This window comes from Malaclemys terrapin, chromosome 15, assembly GCF_027887155.1.
Source record: "Malaclemys terrapin pileata isolate rMalTer1 chromosome 15, rMalTer1.hap1, whole genome shotgun sequence".
NCBI classification, from domain to species: domain Eukaryota; kingdom Metazoa; phylum Chordata; order Testudines; family Emydidae; genus Malaclemys; species Malaclemys terrapin.
In genome coordinates this window covers 11,821,831-11,839,765 of record NC_071519.1, presented here as the reverse complement: position 1 = coordinate 11,839,765, position 17,935 = coordinate 11,821,831, and the positions used below count along the sequence as shown (strand labels likewise).

General features: G+C 50.0%; 2 non-coding genes across 2 annotated transcripts; both read right to left on the bottom strand.

The window, feature by feature from the left end:
• Positions 1–12,714: 12,714 nt before the first annotated feature.
• TRNAS-GCU (transfer RNA serine (anticodon GCU)) lies at positions 12,715–12,796 on the bottom strand. Its single transcript has one exon. It is a non-coding gene; the product is annotated as a tRNA-Ser (tRNA).
• Positions 12,797–15,978: 3,182 nt separating this feature from the next.
• Positions 15,979–16,050, bottom strand: TRNAG-UCC (transfer RNA glycine (anticodon UCC)). Its single transcript has one exon. It is a non-coding gene; the product is annotated as a tRNA-Gly (tRNA).
• Between the last annotated feature and the right edge of the window lie 1,885 nt (positions 16,051–17,935).

Below are 17,935 nucleotides of genomic sequence, written 5' to 3'. Positions count from 1 at the left end.
TTTAAATGTCCAAATGCACCTTCTACCACCATTCTGCACTTGCTCAGCCTATAGTTGAACAGCTCCTGACTACTGTCCAGGCTGCCTGTGTATGGTTTCATGAGTCATGGGAGCAAGGGGTAGGCTGGCTCCCCAAGGATAACTATAGGCATTTCAACATCCCCAACCATTATTTTCTGGTCTAGGAAGAAAGTCCCTTGCTGCAAATGTTGAAACAGACCAGAGTTCCTGAAGATGCGAGCGTCATGTATCTTTCCCAGCCATCCCACGTTGATGTTGGTGAAATGTCCCTTGTGATCCACCAATGCTTGCAGCACCATTGAAAAGTACCCCTTTCAGTTTACTTACTCGCTGCCTTGGTGCTCTGGTGCCAAGATAGGGATATGCGTTCTGTCTACCGCCCCACCACAGTTAGGGAATCCCATTGCAGCAAAGCCATCCACTATGACCTGCACATTTCCCAGAGTCACTACCCTTGATAGCAGCAGCTCAGTGATTGCGTTGGTTAGTTTCATCACAGCAGCCCCCACAGTAGATTTGCCCACTCCAAATTGATTCCTAACTGACCGGTAGCTGTCTGGAGTTGCAAGCTTCCACAGAGCTATCACCACTCGCTTGTGAACTGTGAGGGCTGCTCTCATCTTGGTATTCTTGTGCTTCAGGGCAGGAGAAAGCAAGTCACAAAGTTCCGTGAAAGTGCTCTTACGCATCCCAGACCTACAAAACTCTGCAGGCCCACCAGTCTGTGCTTGTTTCCCAGGCTCAGAATTGGTGTTCCACAGCATGAACCTGCCCCATTACCACCATGATGTCCAAATTGCCGGGGCCCGTACTTTGAGAGAAATCTGTGTCCATGTCCTCATCACTCTCGTCACCACGCTGCCGTCGCCTCCTCACCTGCTTTTGCATTTTCTGGTTCTGCATATACTGCTGGATAATGCGTGTGGTGTTTAAAACGCTCATAACTGCCGCGGTGATCTGAGTGGGCTCCATGCTGGCCGTGTTATGGCATCTGCAGGAGAGCAGAGTGGCAGCAGAAGCGGCGGGTGGATGATGATGCTGACAGCAATATGGCGCCAGCATGGAAAAAGGCACAAAACTATTGTCGGCCGTTGCTTTCACGGCGGGAGGGAGGAGCGAGCAAGGGGTAGGCTGGCAGCAGAGGGTACAGTACGACTGCTAACAGTTGTCGTCTCCTGGGTGCTCGCCAGCAGACAGTGCAGTATGACTGTAGCCATCATTGTTTCCAGGCAAACTGAATCTCCATGAGACGAAACTTAAGAAGAGAATGACCTGGAGTCATTCCCATTTATGTCCAGGCGCCCCAACAGACCTCACCGAGGTCGGCCAAGAGCACTCAGGAGACGACGACAATGACGACGGCTACCAGTCGTACTGCACCATCTGCTGCCTCAAGGCAATGAGCTGCTGCTGTGTAGCAATGCAGTCCCGCGTCTGCCAGCACCCAGGACACGTACGGTGACGGTGAGCTGAGTGGGCTCCATGCTTGCCCTGGTATGGCGTCTGCACGGGTAACAGAGGAAAAAAGCCGCAAAAGGATTGTCTGCCATTGCTTTCACCGAGGGAAAGGGGGGCTGACGACATGTACCCAGAACCACCCACGACAATGTTTTTCCCCATCAGGCATTGGGATCTCAACCCAGAATTCCAATGGACGGCAGAGACTGCGGGAACTGTGGGATAGCTACCCACAGTGCAATGTTCTGGAAGTCAACACTAGCCTCGGTACTGTGGACTCATTCTGCCGACTTAATGATCTTAAGTGGGGACACACACAATCGACTGTATAAAATCGATTTCTAAAAAATTGACTTCTATACATTTGACCTAATTTCGTAGTGTAGACATACCAATAGTTTGGGTCAATATTGTCTCAGATGATTCAAGGACAATATTCCACAGTATGTGACACAGAACTAAGCAAAATGCTCATGTATATGGGTCGCAAGGCAGTTGTGGCCCAGGCCTACCAGGAGGTTACTTCTGAAGAGCTCTCTTTCGTAATCAAGCAATAGCCAGCCATGCTCACCTGGGAAGCCAGCAAGCAGGAAATTGAATTTAAAATTCCCAGGGCTTGCAAGGGTTTGGGTGGGTTGGCTACAGGGCAGTGGAGTTCAAACCACTGACCAGAGTGGCAGCATGGGAATTGTGAGACACTTTCTAGAGGCCAATAAAATCAAAAATATAAGGTGCGGTGTCTGCACTGGCTGTTTGTCAACCCCCCTGGGGTGGAAGATTTTGTCACCAAAACTGGGTGGTTTTTGTTGAGAAAAGTTCAATTGCAGTGTGTACGCTATCACTGTTTTCTCATCAAAAGGCAGTTTTTGGCAGTATTTTAAAAAATAAGCCTTTGACAGCCAGAGAATAACAGAATTCTCACTCTTTTTGATTGGGTACAGCAAAGTCAGATATTTTATTCTCTCAAGCAGCTGCATAAAGGGAGAGAGTGCACTAGGACACAGGGTCTCCTGACAGCTTAGAGTCCTTAGGCAAACAATGGGCAATCATCAAGACTTTGAAGTAGACCTGTTTTCGAAGCATCACCGGTACTTAGCTACATGGATTAACAGGGGGTCAGGGTGCAGTGTGCAGCAGGGGGCTCAGGGCAGGGGCTCAGGGTGCAGGGTATGGCAGGGGGTTGGGGTGCGGCATGGGGCTCAGGGCAGTGGGTTGGGATACAGGGGGGGTCGGGGTGCAGGAGGGGTGCGGGGTGTGGCATGGGGCTCAGGGCAGGGGGTTCAGCTGCAGGAGGGGTTTGGGGGGCAGGATCTGGCCCGGCATGTACCAGGGGCAGGGCAGGCTCCCTCCCTGCCTGCCTGTCTGCCCTGCCCCCGTGCCGCTCTGGGAAGAGGCTGGAATGTGGGGAAGGGGGGCAGAGGGGCTGTGTGTTGCTTCAGGCACCGCCCCCAGCAGCTCCCATTGGCTGCAGTTCCCCATTCCCAGCCAATAGGAGCTGCTGGGGGCGGTGCCTGAAGCAACACACAGCCCCTCTGCCCCCCCTTCCCCAGGTTCCAGCCTCTTCCTGGAGCGTTGTGGGGGCAGGGCAGACAGACAGGCAGGGAGCCTGCCCTGCCCCCGGTGCACGTCCGGCCGGATCCGCTAAACACTGGGGGAGGGTGGGGGGCCGCAGGCCGCGTGTTTGAGACCCCTGGTTTAACCCTTATTTAGTTGAGTTGGGTTTGTAGTAGATTAACCTTCAATGTGTATTCTTGATTGGATTAGTTCATTTGAATAAAGCGTGTAAAAGAGATATTGAGTCATATTTCTTTTAATAAGTAACATGGGCTGGAACCATAGAGATTCTGGGTGAAGCCAGTCCACCTCATAACTTCATCATCTCCCTCCAAATTGACCCTTTGGTTTTCACAGGTGCCACCTCTCACTCCAGCTTCATCGGGGGGAGGCGGGGGTTCAGAGCTTCACAAGGGAAAATAAATCCCCCCTACCCAGGCTTTCGGGAGTGTGGATGAGAGGTGTGTTGCTAAGCAGGGAGAAGTCACTGAGATGGAGGTGTTTGGGTTCGTGCTCTGCAGTGTCTGTCCTGGCGAGGCCCAGTCTGGGCCCCTGTCTGATGTTCCCTCTCATTTTTTACATCCATTTGCGGAATTAATTTTGTTATGTGCCCCAATATGGAGGTGGTGTGTGGCAGGGGTGGGGCCAAGGGGTTCAGAGTGTGGGATGGGGCTCAGGGGTAGGATAGAGGGTTGAAGTATGAGGGTGGTGTTATGCTTATAAGGAGCACATGGACTCTTTTTCAAGGGGATAAGGCAATACACCGCGTATATTGAGAGGACAATTTAAGCATTAAAATCAGCATATGTTTCCATTCATATACACACACACCAAAAGGTTCTGCAGCTGGATCTTATAGTTACCAGTCCTTAGTGTTGTTCGGTCCATTCCAGTGGCCAGTTGAAATTGCAACAAGGGAGGGGAGGAGCTGGAGCTGGGTCTCTGTCAGACGCATCCGAAGCTCCGATGTTGATGCAGAACAAACCCAAAGTCTCATGGGCAATACACCCTCCTTTTATAGTAGTAAGTTCCCATACAAGTTTATGAACCTTGGTGTGTCACACCGGAGCTGTTAGTCATGAGATAGTCAAGGTTGCTCCCAATCAGCATTATTTTGGGTTGTTACTGGGAGTGTCCGGAGTTGTTTCTTATCTCATCCCTCTGGCTCCGCTCTTTATCTTGTCCTTGGGGCGTCTGCCTTTGCTTTAGGGTGGGTGCCATGTGGGTGATTCTGATAATAAGGTTAGTGCCTCTCAACTTCTCCACTCCCCTCTTGACCATCTGGCCCATCAGTACGGGCTCCTGCTGTCTCTTCTCTGTTAGCATGCCAGACATTCTTCACTCACACACACAACAGTAAATCATTTCAAAAGCAAGAATTGCAGGCATAACACGTCTATACTTCTAAAAACAATCAGTAACACGTAAAGCAAAGAATAAAACCAAAGCAATTTCTTCTTACTAATTCAAAGCTAACAAAATAAGAAAAATGGAGCACAGTTTACTCGAGACAATTTCTCCCCATTAAGCTTTTGGCCTATAGTGCGAGGGCCCTGGCTGAGGGTGCGGGCTCTGGGGTGGGGCCAGCGATAAGGGGTTTGGGGGTGCAGGCTGCCCTGGGGGTGCGGCAGGGAGAGAGGACTCCCCCGCAGACCTCTCGCTATAGCAGCCGGGGCTGGGGAGAGCACCTATCCCCACACACGGCAGCTCTGGGGGATGAAGCACCTTTCCCCAGCCGCGGCAGCTTAGAGGGAATTTAGCCCAGGAGTTGTGCCAGGCCAGGCCACGCTGAGGCTGGGGTGGGTTCTGGTTTGAAGGGCTGTAAATGGAGGTGAAAAGTTTCCACTTCTCAGACATTGTGGGACTGGCAGAGTAAATGTAGGAGTGTTAACAGAGAGTCAAGGTGAACCAACTTGATCTTACCTCACCCATCTAGGCTCTCTAATAACCTGGGACCCCACCACAGCTACAACACCACTGCGTAAAACAGTGTGTGTTAATGACATACTGGGGTGTACAAGAGTTTGCCGTGGCTCAACCCTCTCCGGGGCGGCGGAGAGCGACACTGGTTCACTACACACCGGTGAGTTAGGGAAATTCGTCTGGCCATGGGGTCTCCCTCAGCAGCTCTTGCTGTAACTGGAAGAACACGGTAAGCCCGGCCCTGCTCAGGGCAGGCAATAGTGCTAAGTGAGGAGCTCAGGCCCTCAGTCATGGCTGAGCAACAATAGTAGGCCACAAGCCTCAAAAGGCCTGGGAGAGGGGGAGACTGCCACCCACGGGTGCACTCCCACTCCACTGCGTCCCAGCCCGGGGCCCTAGCAGCGACGGAAACTCGCTGCTGTCAGTGGGGATCCTGGCCTCAACACACTGACATAGGCTCTGGCAGTGCTGCAGCCAGACTGGGGTCGGCTGCCCCCGGGCTACTTCCACACTCCTCCTTGGGGCCTACCTGGGTCCTGGTGTCGGCCTCTGGGGAATCCAGGACCATGGGTTCGTCAGGGCAGGGATTGATCGGCAGGTCCGGCAGCTTCTCCGGATAGCGGGCGCAGGGCAAGGCAGGCCCGGCGGCTCCTGGCGGCCGCCCTGGGCAGCAGAGTTTTCCCAGCTATGAGCTAGACTGGAGACGTCTGGTCGCTCCAGTGGCTGGGGCCTTACTGAGCTTTGAGGGCGAGCCTTTATACTTCCGGGTCGCTGCCTGACCCTCTGGGGGGCGGGCTGTGAGCTCCCTAGCTCCGCCCACTCCGGCCTCCGGATAGGCGGGGAACCACACCGACTCGCTACATGGGGCATGGCTGAAAGTAAGCAAACTGGACAGTGCATTTCCTAGGTTTCAGAAGTTGAAGTTTGGTTGACGTTAAGATTCTGCAAAAGGATGACATCCCACCAGGCAACCTTAAGTCTGTATTAATGAAAGACCCCCCTCCCCACCCGCGTTTTATTAATTCAAGGAGGAGAGGCCATGGCTTCCCTCTAGATATTAACCAGTTCTTCAAGTGCTTGCTCATGTCAATTCCGTGCTAGGCGTGTGCACGCCATGTGTACAGTTGCTGGAGATTTTCCCCTTAGTAGTATCCATAGGGCCAGCCCTAGCGCCCCCTGGAGCCTTATATACACCAATATACGGGGTGCCACTGGTCCCGCGCCCACCCCCCCGCCAGTACCTTCTTATCACTTGTGAGGGTTTCTGGAACGTCGTCTTGCTCCTGCAAGGCTTTCCCGGACTAATGGTTTGGACTCTGTTTTGTTGTAGATAGTTGTAATTAGTGCATTTAGTTCCCAGTTTAGTATATAGAATGTAGTTAGCTGTCCGGCGCTTAGAGGGATGTCATCCCAGGGACTGGGCATGCCTCGGGATCCAGGCTTTAATCCGTGCTCTTCCTATGCCAGTGAGCGACCCACATTCAGCCTGTCTGAAGTGCCTTGGGGAGGCTGAAGTTAAGGAGAGGTGGAAGATCTTCAGAGGCTTTAGGCCAAGGACTCAGAAAGAGAGAGACATTTGCCCAAAGGCTCTTCTGACGGAGCCTGTCCTCAGACCGTCCTCGGAGCCGTCCCACTCCGAATCGGCACCGAGCACTTCGGCCTCCGTCTCTGACATCATGTCCTTCCCAACACTGTTTTACATCCCCGGTGCCGAGGAAGAGGCACAAGAAGATGGGCGCTGGAAAAGGGCGCTCTTTGGTGCCAGAGCGGGACACACGGAGAGTATCGGACGTGGTGAAACCCATGCCTAGCCACGCGTCCTCCTTGGAGCCGTGGTCGGCTCCAGGGTCTGCGACGAGGGCATTGAGACCAATCCAGAACCCACCTCCGACTCCCAGGAGCGGTGATGGTGCCTCGCACCTGAGGGCCCCCTCGACTCTGGAGGTCTTCCAGGCCGCAAAAGACCTGATGACCCTTCTGATACCACCCACTCCCCAAGGGATCAGGGCTACTGGGGACAGAAGGGTGCAAAGAACAGAGAGCTCCTTAGCCGGACCGGCACCTTTCTAGGGCAAATGCTGCATGGCCCCACTGCAGTGGTCCCTGACCTGCCATTGGTCACCAAGCCCCCAGGTCAGTCAGGAGGCAGAGATGGGCACGGCTCCCCATAGTATTCAGGTGAGGATCCGAGGTGGAATTCTTTGTGTTACAGAAGAAGTATCAGTACCTGATGCATGCACCAGACTTCAGCACTGGTGTTGCGGCTGCTCCTTGGCCACTGGGTTATTGGCCCATGCATTGGCACCCGTGGGGGTTTCCCCCTGCACCAGGGGCCCCTTCCCAGGGACCGTACTCAGTCATGTCCGAGATGCGGTCCATGGCCCTACCCCACCCGTGACTGGATACTGATTACGGCACTGATCCCAGCACCGAGGTTGCCGAAATGGGCCAGACGGAAGCGGATCAGACTGAGGAGGAAGTACCGGTCCCTCCAATGGCGCTGGCCTCCTCCTCGTCATCGTCGTCCCCCTCCAGAGGAGGCGGTGGCAGGTCCCTCGAAGCCGCTCCTACCGGAGAATTTCAGGGTTCATCAGCAGCTCCTGCAGCAGGTCGCCAGGAACTTGGGGCTGGAGGTGGAAGAACTAAAGGCCCTTTGGCAGACCCCATCCTCCTCCCGGGTCAAGGGTGGTATTGGCGGCCAACGAGAGAGATAGACAGGGACAGCCCAGCACCACCCCGAAAAATAAGGAGGCCAAGAGACTGGATTCGTGCGGGAGGAAAGTTTATTTTACGGGCAGCCTCCAGCTCCATATCTCGCACCAGCAGGCCTTGCTGGGGAGGTCTGACTTTAATTTGTGGGACTCGGCCCAATTCAGAGACTCCCCTCTGCAGGAATGGAGGCAGGAGTTCTCTGGAGGAGGGCAAGTCGGTAGCTAAGGCCTCCCTCCCGGCAGCTCCAGCGGACATCATGCCTCCATACTCCAGGAAGCATTTTAGGCCACCTCAGCCTCCAAGGTTTTTGGGGGGCCGCGAGGCAGGGAAGGTCTATACGCATCACCAACCCGTTTTCTACCTCAGCCTGTCAGTCGAGCTCAAGTAGATACTCTGGAGGGTCCAGATGGGCCTTTTGAGGATGTGCCCAAGGGTGGCTTACCAGACTTTATCCAGGATCCTTCCTTTTGTTTTTGGACCACCTGTTTTCTTTTCGCACTGCGTAGTCCCACATAACATGGGACCTTTGGGGACTCAGCACTGCGACTGTTGGGGTACATCTGCAGTTTTTGCTCCACCCCTCCCTCCCTCTCACCCCCCCAACCCCATCCCTCTTCAGAGACCCTTCTCATGAGCAACTTCTTGTCCGGGGTGGGGGTGGGGGTGGAAAGCCTCCTGCGTGTGGGGGCGGTGGAAGAGGTCCCTCAGGATTTGAAGGAGAAGGGGTTTTACTCCTGATATTTCCTAATCCCAAAAGCCAAAGGGGGCCTGTGGCCCATCCTGGACCTGTGTCACCTCAACAAATATTTCAAGAAATTGAGATTCCACATGATCTCCCTGGCCTCCATCATTCCCTCCCTGGATCCGGGAGACTAGTATGCCGCCCTTGACTTAAAAGATGCTTATTTCCACATTTCTATTTTCTGTGGACACAGGAGATATCTCCAATTTGTGGTGGGCTGACACAACTATCAGTCCACTGTGCTTCCCTTTGGCCTGTCAGCGGCCCCAAGGGTATTTACAAAGCAGCGATTGCTTCTTACCCGAGACGTCGAAGCGTTCACATCTATCCGTACCACGACGATTGTCTGATCAAAGGCTGTTCGCAAGATGAGGTGGGATGCTGCATGGACATAGCACTGGCCACCTGTCGGGCCGTAGGCCTGTTGATAAATGAGCAGAAATCAACATTACTTCTGGGTGGAACTGGAAGCATTTCAGACAATGCAACCGTGGTGTCCCTGGTCTTCAATCTCTTACTTAGCAGCCTAAATTTGCCTTCCAGGACCTCTCTCCTATCCCTCCCTATATCATTCATACCTACATGTACCATGACAACTGGCTCCTCCCCAACACTTTGTTTCACGGGATTTTTCAATGGCCCTTGTTTGCTGTTGGCCCTGTCATCTCTGTGTGAAAGGCTGGATCCCGCACTGCTCTCCAATGCTCCGCTAACTGTCATTAACACATCCCGAATGGCAGTGCCGTTAATCATAAAGCTCCTAACTCAAGAGAATTCACAGTTGCCTGACGTGCTGTCTGCCATGGATAGGAGCAATGTTAGATTACTTTTGGCATTCCTGGAAGAGCTGCACATGGTGCACCATCGCTTTGGGGCTCGTGAAACAAGCACTGAGTGGTGGGATCGTATCGTCATGCAGGTCTGGGATGACGAGCAGTGGCTACAGAATTTTTGGAGGAGGAAAGCCACCTTCCTGGAACTGTTTGCGGAGCTCGCCCCAGCACTGAGGCGCAAGGACACCCAAATGAGAGCTGCCCTCTCGGTGGAGAAGCACATGGCGATCGCAGTGTGGAAGCTGGTGACTCCAGACATAAGAACATAAGAACAGCCGTACTGGGTCAGATCAAAGGTCCATCTAGCCCAGTATCCTGTCTACCGACAGTGGCCAATGCCAGGTGCCCCAGAGGGAGTGGACCAACAGGCAATGATCAAGTGATCTCTCTCCTGCCATCCATCTCCATCCTCTGACAAACAGAGGCTAGGGACACCATTCTTTACCCATCCTGGCTAATAGCCATTAATCGACTTAACCACCATGAATTTATCCAGTTCTCTTTTAAACGCTGTTATAGTCCTAGCCTTCACAACCTCCTCAGGTAAGGAGTTCCGCAAGTTGACTGTGCGCTCCGTGAAGAAGAACTTCCTTGTATTTGTTTTAAACCTGCTGCCTATTAATTTCATTTGGTGACCCCTAGTTCTTGTATTATCGGAATAAGTAAATAACTTTTCCTTATCCACTTTCTCCACATCACTCATGATTTTATATACCTCTAGCATATCCCCCCTTGGTCTCCTCTTTTCCAAGCTGAAGAGTCCTAGCCTCTTTAATCTCTCCTCATATGGGACCCGTTCCAAACCCCTAATCATTTTAGTTGCCCTTCTCTGAACCTTTTCTAATGCCAGTATATCTTTTTTTAGATGAGGAGACCACATCTGTACGCAGTATTCGAGATGTGGGCGTACCATCGATTTATATAAGGGCAATAATATATTCTCAGTCTTATTCTCTATCCCCTTTTTAATGATCCCTAACATCCTGTTTGCTTTTTGACCGCCTCTGCACACTGCACAGACATCTTCAGAGAACTATCCACGATGACTTCAAGATCTTTTTCCTTACTCGTTGTAGCTAAATTAGCCCCCATCATTTTGTATGTATAGTTGGGGTTATTTTTTCCAATGTGCATTACTTTACATTTATCCACATTAAATTTCATTTGCCATTTTGTTGCCCAATCACTTAGTTTTGTGAGATCTTTTTGAAGTTCATCACAGTCTGCTTTGGTCTTAACTATCTTGAACAGTTTAGTATCATCTGCAAACTTTGCCACCTCACTGTTTACCTTTTTCTCCAGATCATTTATAAATAAGTTGAATAGGATAAGTCCGAGGACTGACCCTTGGGGAACACCACTAGTTACCCCTCTCCATTCTGAGAATTTACCATTAATTCCTACCCTTTGTTCCCGGTCTTTTAACCAGTTCTCAGTCCATGAAAGGACCTTCCCTTTTATCCCTTGACAACTTAATTTACATAAGAGCCTTTGCTGAGGGACCTTGTCAAAGGCTTTCTGGAAATCTAAGTACACTATGTCCACTGGATCCCCCTTGTCCACATGTTTGTTGACCCCTTCAAAGAACTCTAATAGATTAGTAAGACACGATTTCCCTTTACAGAAACCATGTTGACTATTGCTCAATAGTTTATGTTTTTCTATGTGTCTGACAATTTTATTCTTAACTATTGTTTCGACTAATTTGCCCGGTACCGACGTTAGACTTACCGGTCTGTAATTGCCAGGATCACCTCTAGAGCAGATGTCTGCCAGTCGGTCGCGAATCAGTTTGGAGTCAGGAAGTGAACTCTTGGGGCTGCGTCAACGCAAGTGTGCAGGGCCGTTAATCGCGTCCTGCTAGGAAGGGTAGACCCAGTTCCATAAACAAATGTATCACAGTATCAGTGACTTGGTGAGACGCCTAGAGAAATCAGGCTCCGAGGAGACAATCGTCCAGGTATGGGTAAATCATTATCCCTTGAGAGTGTAAATGAGCAGCTACCGCTGAGAGAACATTGGAAAATACTCTCGGGGCCGCTGATAGCCCAAAGGTGAGCAGTCTGCATTGGGAGTGGTTGTGTCCCAGAGTGAATCTGAGAAATTGTCCATGAGCGGGTAGGACTGAGATGTGAAAATTGGCATCCCTGAGGTCGAAGGCTGAAAACCAGTCTCCCTGTTCCAATGCTGGAATGATCAGCGATAAGATGACCATCTTGAACTTTTGAGCCTTGACAAACTTGTCGAGCACTCTGAGATCTAGTATGGGTCTCCAACTTGTTTGTATCAGGGTATATAGATTTATCTCAGAGGGATTGCCTCTGTCTGGCCTAGGGAGGAACGGAAAGTCCCGCCTTTCATTGAGCTGGTCCATTGTACGGGAATACGTGTACTAGTGGTCTGATAGAATCTACGGGATACTAGTACCGTGCTTTGTTGACAGTAAACCTGGCTGGGTGCCTTTGTTCCTTAACAGATCTTGTGGTCATTGGGCGGTTAGCTTGAGGTTTGCCGTGCCAGCTGTCTGTGCACGGCTGGGGCGGCACAGAGGGAAAACACACACACCCAGAACCCCCCTATTCCCAGTGCCCCTCAGTCCCAACCCACAGCCCCCTTCTCTGCACTCTGCCCTTCAATCACGACCCACAGCCTCTCCTCTACACAGTGCTCTTCAATCCCATTCCACAGCCCCCACCTTCCCCCCAGCAGCAGGTGATTCTGACTCCTTCGGGGAGTTTTTCTTGCTAGGATTTTGTTTGTGAATCGGCTTCTGGATTTTACAGCATGTTGGAAATTTCCATATTAAATAAAAAGCTCTGCTCATCTCTCCCCCTGCCTTCTCTTTTCTCTTCATAACTGGGGCTGGGAGCATTTCATTTCTTAATTCCCCAGGGATGAGATGTATGTGTATAATGTAGATATTTTCAATATATTTTTTCCCTTTGTGCTTAGAAATTGAAAACTGAGTTTTTTTGCCAACCAAAACCTGAAATAATTCAGAAACCAGAAGAGAAGAACAACAATACAGTCAAATCAAAGTGCCAAAACAGAGCAGGACTGGATTTTCAGCAGAGAATTTTCAATTTGGGGGATTTTGTTTTCCTAGGCAAACAAACCTCTCCAAGGGAAGCACAGAGAAAAATGTTTCACTTGCCTGCTTCAGAATAACTTGGCGTAGACACTCTGTCTGTATTTCACTGTCATGGGCTCGCTGTGGATGGGGCATTTTAATAATTTGGGGGAAGTCCCAGGATGTTTGGAGGAGGTTCTGAGTATGTTACCTTTGGAGATAAAAACTGGACTCCTGAACTTTTTTAGAAATCTCATATTTCAATTGGTTTTATTTCAAGCAGGGATCGCGGAGGCAAGTCTGACACCTTGGGAAGGTTTTTGTTTGCAGGAAGCAACAGGGGTTGGTCTGTCACTGTACCAAAGGGAGGAGATGGGTGGGGAAAGAAGATTAAACACAGCCGATGAGGATGGGATTCGAACCCACGCGTGCAGAGCACAATGGATTAGCAGTCCATCACCTTAACCACTCGGCCACCTCATCTGAGCTACTCCAGAATAGCCAGAAAGCCCTGCAGAGGTAGGGACAATGAGGCGTTTTAAAATATGTTAGTGTAAGCAGGGTCTGAGTGAGCTCCCCCCTCACATCTAGTGATGAGCTGGGGGAAAGACTTCAGGAACAGACCGTGTTTGCACAGACCCACCTACTCCGCCTAGCTACGCAGCATGATGGGGCGGCTTTGCCAAAAGGGCCAGTTTTGGCTGGTGCTGGGTTACAAAACACATGAGTGCAATGAGATGTTGTTATCCTTATTGCCTGAGTAAAGGGCAGCAGAGCTTACTTACCCTGCCCTGATTGAGAGGTTAGGGGGGTGAGGTTATATCTTTTATTGGCCTGCATACAACTGATTGAAGGGTGTGTGTCAGGGTTCCTTTCCCACTCTGAACTCTGGGGTACAGATGTGGGAACCCGCATGAAAACCCCCTAAGCTTATTTCTACCAGCTTAGGTTAAAACCTGGTACGCTGCCACCACCAAGTGATTTAACAAGAAACAGGGAAAGGACCACTTGGAGTTCCTCTTCCCCCAAAATATCCCCCAAACCCTTACACCCCCTTTTCTGGGGAGGCTTGAGAATCATACCCTCACCAATTGGTTAGAAAGTGATTAAAGACCCAACCCCCTGGGTCTTTGGACAATGGAAAAATCAGTTAGGTTCTTAAAAGAAGGATTTTATTAAAAAGAAAAGGTAAAAATCATCTCTGTGAAATCAGGATGGAAAAGAACTTTACAGGGTAATCAGATTCAAAGAGCCCAGAGGAACCCCCTCTAGCCTTAGTTTCAAAGTTACAACAAAACAGGGATAAACCTCCCTCTAGCAAAGGGAACATTCACAAGTTGAGAAAACAAAGATAAAACTAACACGCCTTGCCTGGCTGTTACTTACAAGTTTGAAATATGAGTGACTTGTTCAAAAAGATTTGGAGAACATGGATTGATGTCCGGTCCCTCTTAGTCCCAAGAGCGAACAACACCAAAACAAAGAGCACAAACAAAAGCCTCCCCCCAAGATTTGAAAGTATCTTGTCCCCTAATTGGTCCTTTGGGTCAGGTGTCAGCCAGGTTACCTGAGCTTCTTAACTCTTTACAGGTAAAAGAATTTTGGTGCCTCTGGCCAGGAGAGATTTTATAGTATTGTACACAGGAGGGCTGTTACCCTTACCTTTCTAGTAAAGACAGGTCGCCCTAAACTGAGCCTTACTCGCTGACCAGGGGGATAGGGACGCCAAATGACAGGGAAAGTGAGGAGGAGGAGGGGAATTGTGCTTGAAGTGTCCTATGCGTGGTCTGACCTGTTCAGTGTTTGAAGACAAAGCTAATTACGCTCCAGGGAGAATTGTTGTTTCTGTTCGGTGATTAGCAGAGTGGAATTACTGATAAGTGCCTCTGGGCGTTCTGTCTCAGACCTGGTGTCAGGACGCTGGTGCAAGGAAAGCCAAGGCAGAGGCTGTACTGGCAGTGAGGTTCCCGGCTACCCAGGGCAGTCCCGAAGAGCTGAAATCACTGAAAGCCTGGGTTAAGCAGGGGAACCTCAGAACACGGCAGAAAAGGCAGCGAGTAGCCAGCAGCCGAGAAAAGCAGCTGTAGCAACTGCAGCTCTGCACAGCAACCACAGACACTTGTGAGCTGGGAGGTGAACCCTGTGAACACACCTCTGAAGGCTGGGTCTGCACTAACCCAGCACAGACAATTGTGAGTGGGGTGCCATGGAGGGAGAGGAGTGTGATGTGTTAAAGGGGCATTTGTTTGTCAGACTTTCCCACTGCCAGGTGGGAAACTGAGGCAAAGGACACTGCCCAATGCATTGTGGGGTGGGGTTTAGCTTATGGTTGCAAGCTTTTGCCTGCTACTGCCCCACCTCAGACCCTAATGCCACCCCCCAACCTGCTGGCAAAGCCCCTAGGAATCCCAGGACAATGCCCCCAATTCGGCCCTTCCCTCTACTGCAAACCCCCCACAGATCCCAGACCAACCCCGTCCCAGCTGGGTCTGTGGCAGCCACAGCTCATTGAGGAGCTTCCCTGGCTGATTCTCCTCTGTGCCTGTGCAAAAGCAGCTCCTAATTTCTTCCTCGTTAGTATAGGGGTGAGTGTTCCTGCCTGTCCCGTAGGAGACTGGGGGCTGATTCCTCAATGGGAAAGCCGAGCTTTTGAGCAAACGGCTAACTCAGATCTTCATGCTCATCAGCCCCGAGTCAGGTCTCCATGCTGTAAATTATTCCAGCATCTGGGAAGGAAACCACAGCAGCCCACAACTCCAGCTCTGGTGGCGCTTTGCTCTCACTGGGACATAATGTCACAAGTGTATCACTGTTCTGTCTGTTATTACATGAAACCGCTTAAATCCTACTTTTTTTTACTTAATAAAATCACTTTTGTTTATTAATAAACCCAGAGTAAATGATTAATACCTGGGGTATATCATATGTATGCATATCAGTGTTATAGAGGGCGGACAATTTATGAATGTACCCTGTATCAGCTTTATAGATTTTATCAAAGTTTTATAGAAAACAGATTTATTTGGGGTTTGGATGCTATTGGGAGCTGGGTGTCTGGGTGCTGGAGACAGGTGACCTGCTGAGCTGTTTTCAGTTAAGTCTGCAGCTTTGGGGCGTGGTTCAGACCCTGGGTCTGTGTTGCAGCAGGCTAGCATGTCTGGCTTAACAAGGCAGGGTTCTGGAAGTCCCAAACTGGCAGGGAAAATGGGCTCAGAGGTAATTTCAGCACGTCAGGTGACAGTCCCAAGGGGATCTCTGTGACCGAACCCATCACACCAGTCTTATTAATCTCTCCTCATAAGGAAGCTGTTCCATACCCCTAATCAGTTTTGTTGCCCTTTTCTGAACCTTATTTGAGATGGGGCGACCACATCTGCACACAGTATCATTACTGGAACACAAAACATCTGTAGCAGCAAAAACTGTCACAAAACTTTATATGTGCACTTTCTCCCCTGAGCATGGTGCAAAGAAGACAAGGCGCTACAAAAGTCGGTTCCCCAGGTTTCTGGCTTTCTCCAATGACACATGGACGCTTCCTACAGCTCACTACATCGTCCCATCCTCTGCTGTGTGTTTAATGACCTGCTGGGATTTGGGAATGTGATTATTATCCAATGTGAGCGACATTAAACCCCTTTTGGGCAAGGCAAAAAACACCTCCTTGCATTGGCCGGGAATCGAACCCGGGTCAACTGCTTGGAAGGCAGCTATGCTCACCACTATACCACCAATGCATGTGGAAAAAAAAGCTCTGCCAGGTGCCACATGTACTAGCAAAATGATTCATTCCTGCACAGCTAATGAGCAGGATGAGTGGACAGGCAGCAACCTGTCAGCTCTGAGGACAGACAGGTCTCCACAGTGGCTGAAAGATGGGGAGAGGTGTGCTACATCCCAGGGTGAGGTATTGTACGAGTAGGATTTTAGGTTGGTATTTTGTATAATTTAAAATAAAGGATAAAAAATAATCACAATAATAATGGAGCGTGTATTAAATCTATTGGTGTATCATATAATCATATCCCGCCAGCCACCCTTTTTGAATTGCAGAAAGGAATGGCCTAATGGGCCATTTGGTAATGATGCGTCAGCTGGAATCTGGGTCTGGACTGATTTCAAGGCAGTAACAGACCTTTTAAGGTCAACACTTTGTTGTAGGTTTAGCATTTTAAAAGAAGTAAAAGAATTCAAGAATTGTTTTTCCTTTGCATTGCAATTTGATGTTCCTGTTCAAAATGTTGTGTGTAAATCAATCCTGTTTTGTGTGTGAATGAGGAATGGGTGTTAAGAGATAAGTGTGAAGTCCATCGCTGAACCAGATGTTCTAGGGAGGAACCGGAGACAGACAGCTGATAAGTAGGATGGGTGGACAGGCAGCAACCTGTCACCTCTGAGCACAGACAGGTTCCCACCGTGACTGGGGATGGAGCTGCTACATCCCAGGGGGAGGTGTCACCAACCCCACCTCTCCCCTCAGAGAAGGGAAACAAAGATAAATGACCAGAATGACAAACCTTAGCTCCTTTTAAGGTAAATGTTCGTGTTCGTGTTCGTTCCCACTACCTACAGAGAGGTCTGTTGCTGATTCCAGTCCTGGGGCTCTGCAGGGATACGGGACGATTCAGGCTGTCACTGAGCTGAAGAAGAGAGATGGTTTTAACAGGGACGGCTGCCTGGTCTTAAGTGTGTTTGTCAGCTTCTCTGGGTGTTTGGTACATGGAGGCAGTCCCTGCTCCTGCGTCTGTACTGTGCAAAATAGCAAAACATTTCTCTGAAAGGAGGGAAAGGAAATGGCCACACCAGGACATACAGGATTCCTCTACGCACAGGGACTCTGACAAGTGATTGATCTCCCCTCCCAATGCACTACATGAACATGCAGCTCTTTAATGGCTCATGCCCATGGGACACAGGACATTTACAACAGTGGAATCATAGGATTGGAAGGGACCTCAGGAAGTCTTCTAATCCAGTCCCCTGCACTCGTGGCAGGACTAAGTATTATCTAGACCATCCCTGACAGGTGTTTGTCTAACCTTTATTAAAAATCTCCAGTGATGATGATTCCACAACCTCCCTGGGCAATTTATTCCAGTGCTTACCCACCCTGACAGTTAGGAACTTTTTCCTAATATCCAACCTAAACCTCACTTGCTGCAATGTAAGCCCATTGCTTCTTGTCCTATTCTCAGAGGTTTAGAAGAACAATTTTTCTCCCTCCTCCTTGTAACAACCTTTTATATACTTGAAAACTGTTCTCATGTCCCCTCTCAGTCTTCTCTTCTCCAGACTAAACAAACCCAGTATTTTCAATCTTCCCTCATGGCTCATGTTTTCTAGATCTTGAATAGTTTTTGTTGCTCTTCTCTGGACTTTCTCCAATTTGTCCACATCCTTCCTGAAAGGTGGTGCCCAGAACTGGACACAATACTCCAGCTGAGGCCTAATCAGCCTATTACTGTCCTGAGACCTCCAGGTGAAGCAGCAATCCAACTGTATGGAAGCAGGAGACATGTGTTCAATTCCCAGCTCTGCCAGTGACTCCCTGAGTGACTTTGAACAAGTCACTGAGTCTGACCGTGCCTCTGTTCTCCATCTGCAGGTACGTCTACATTGGAG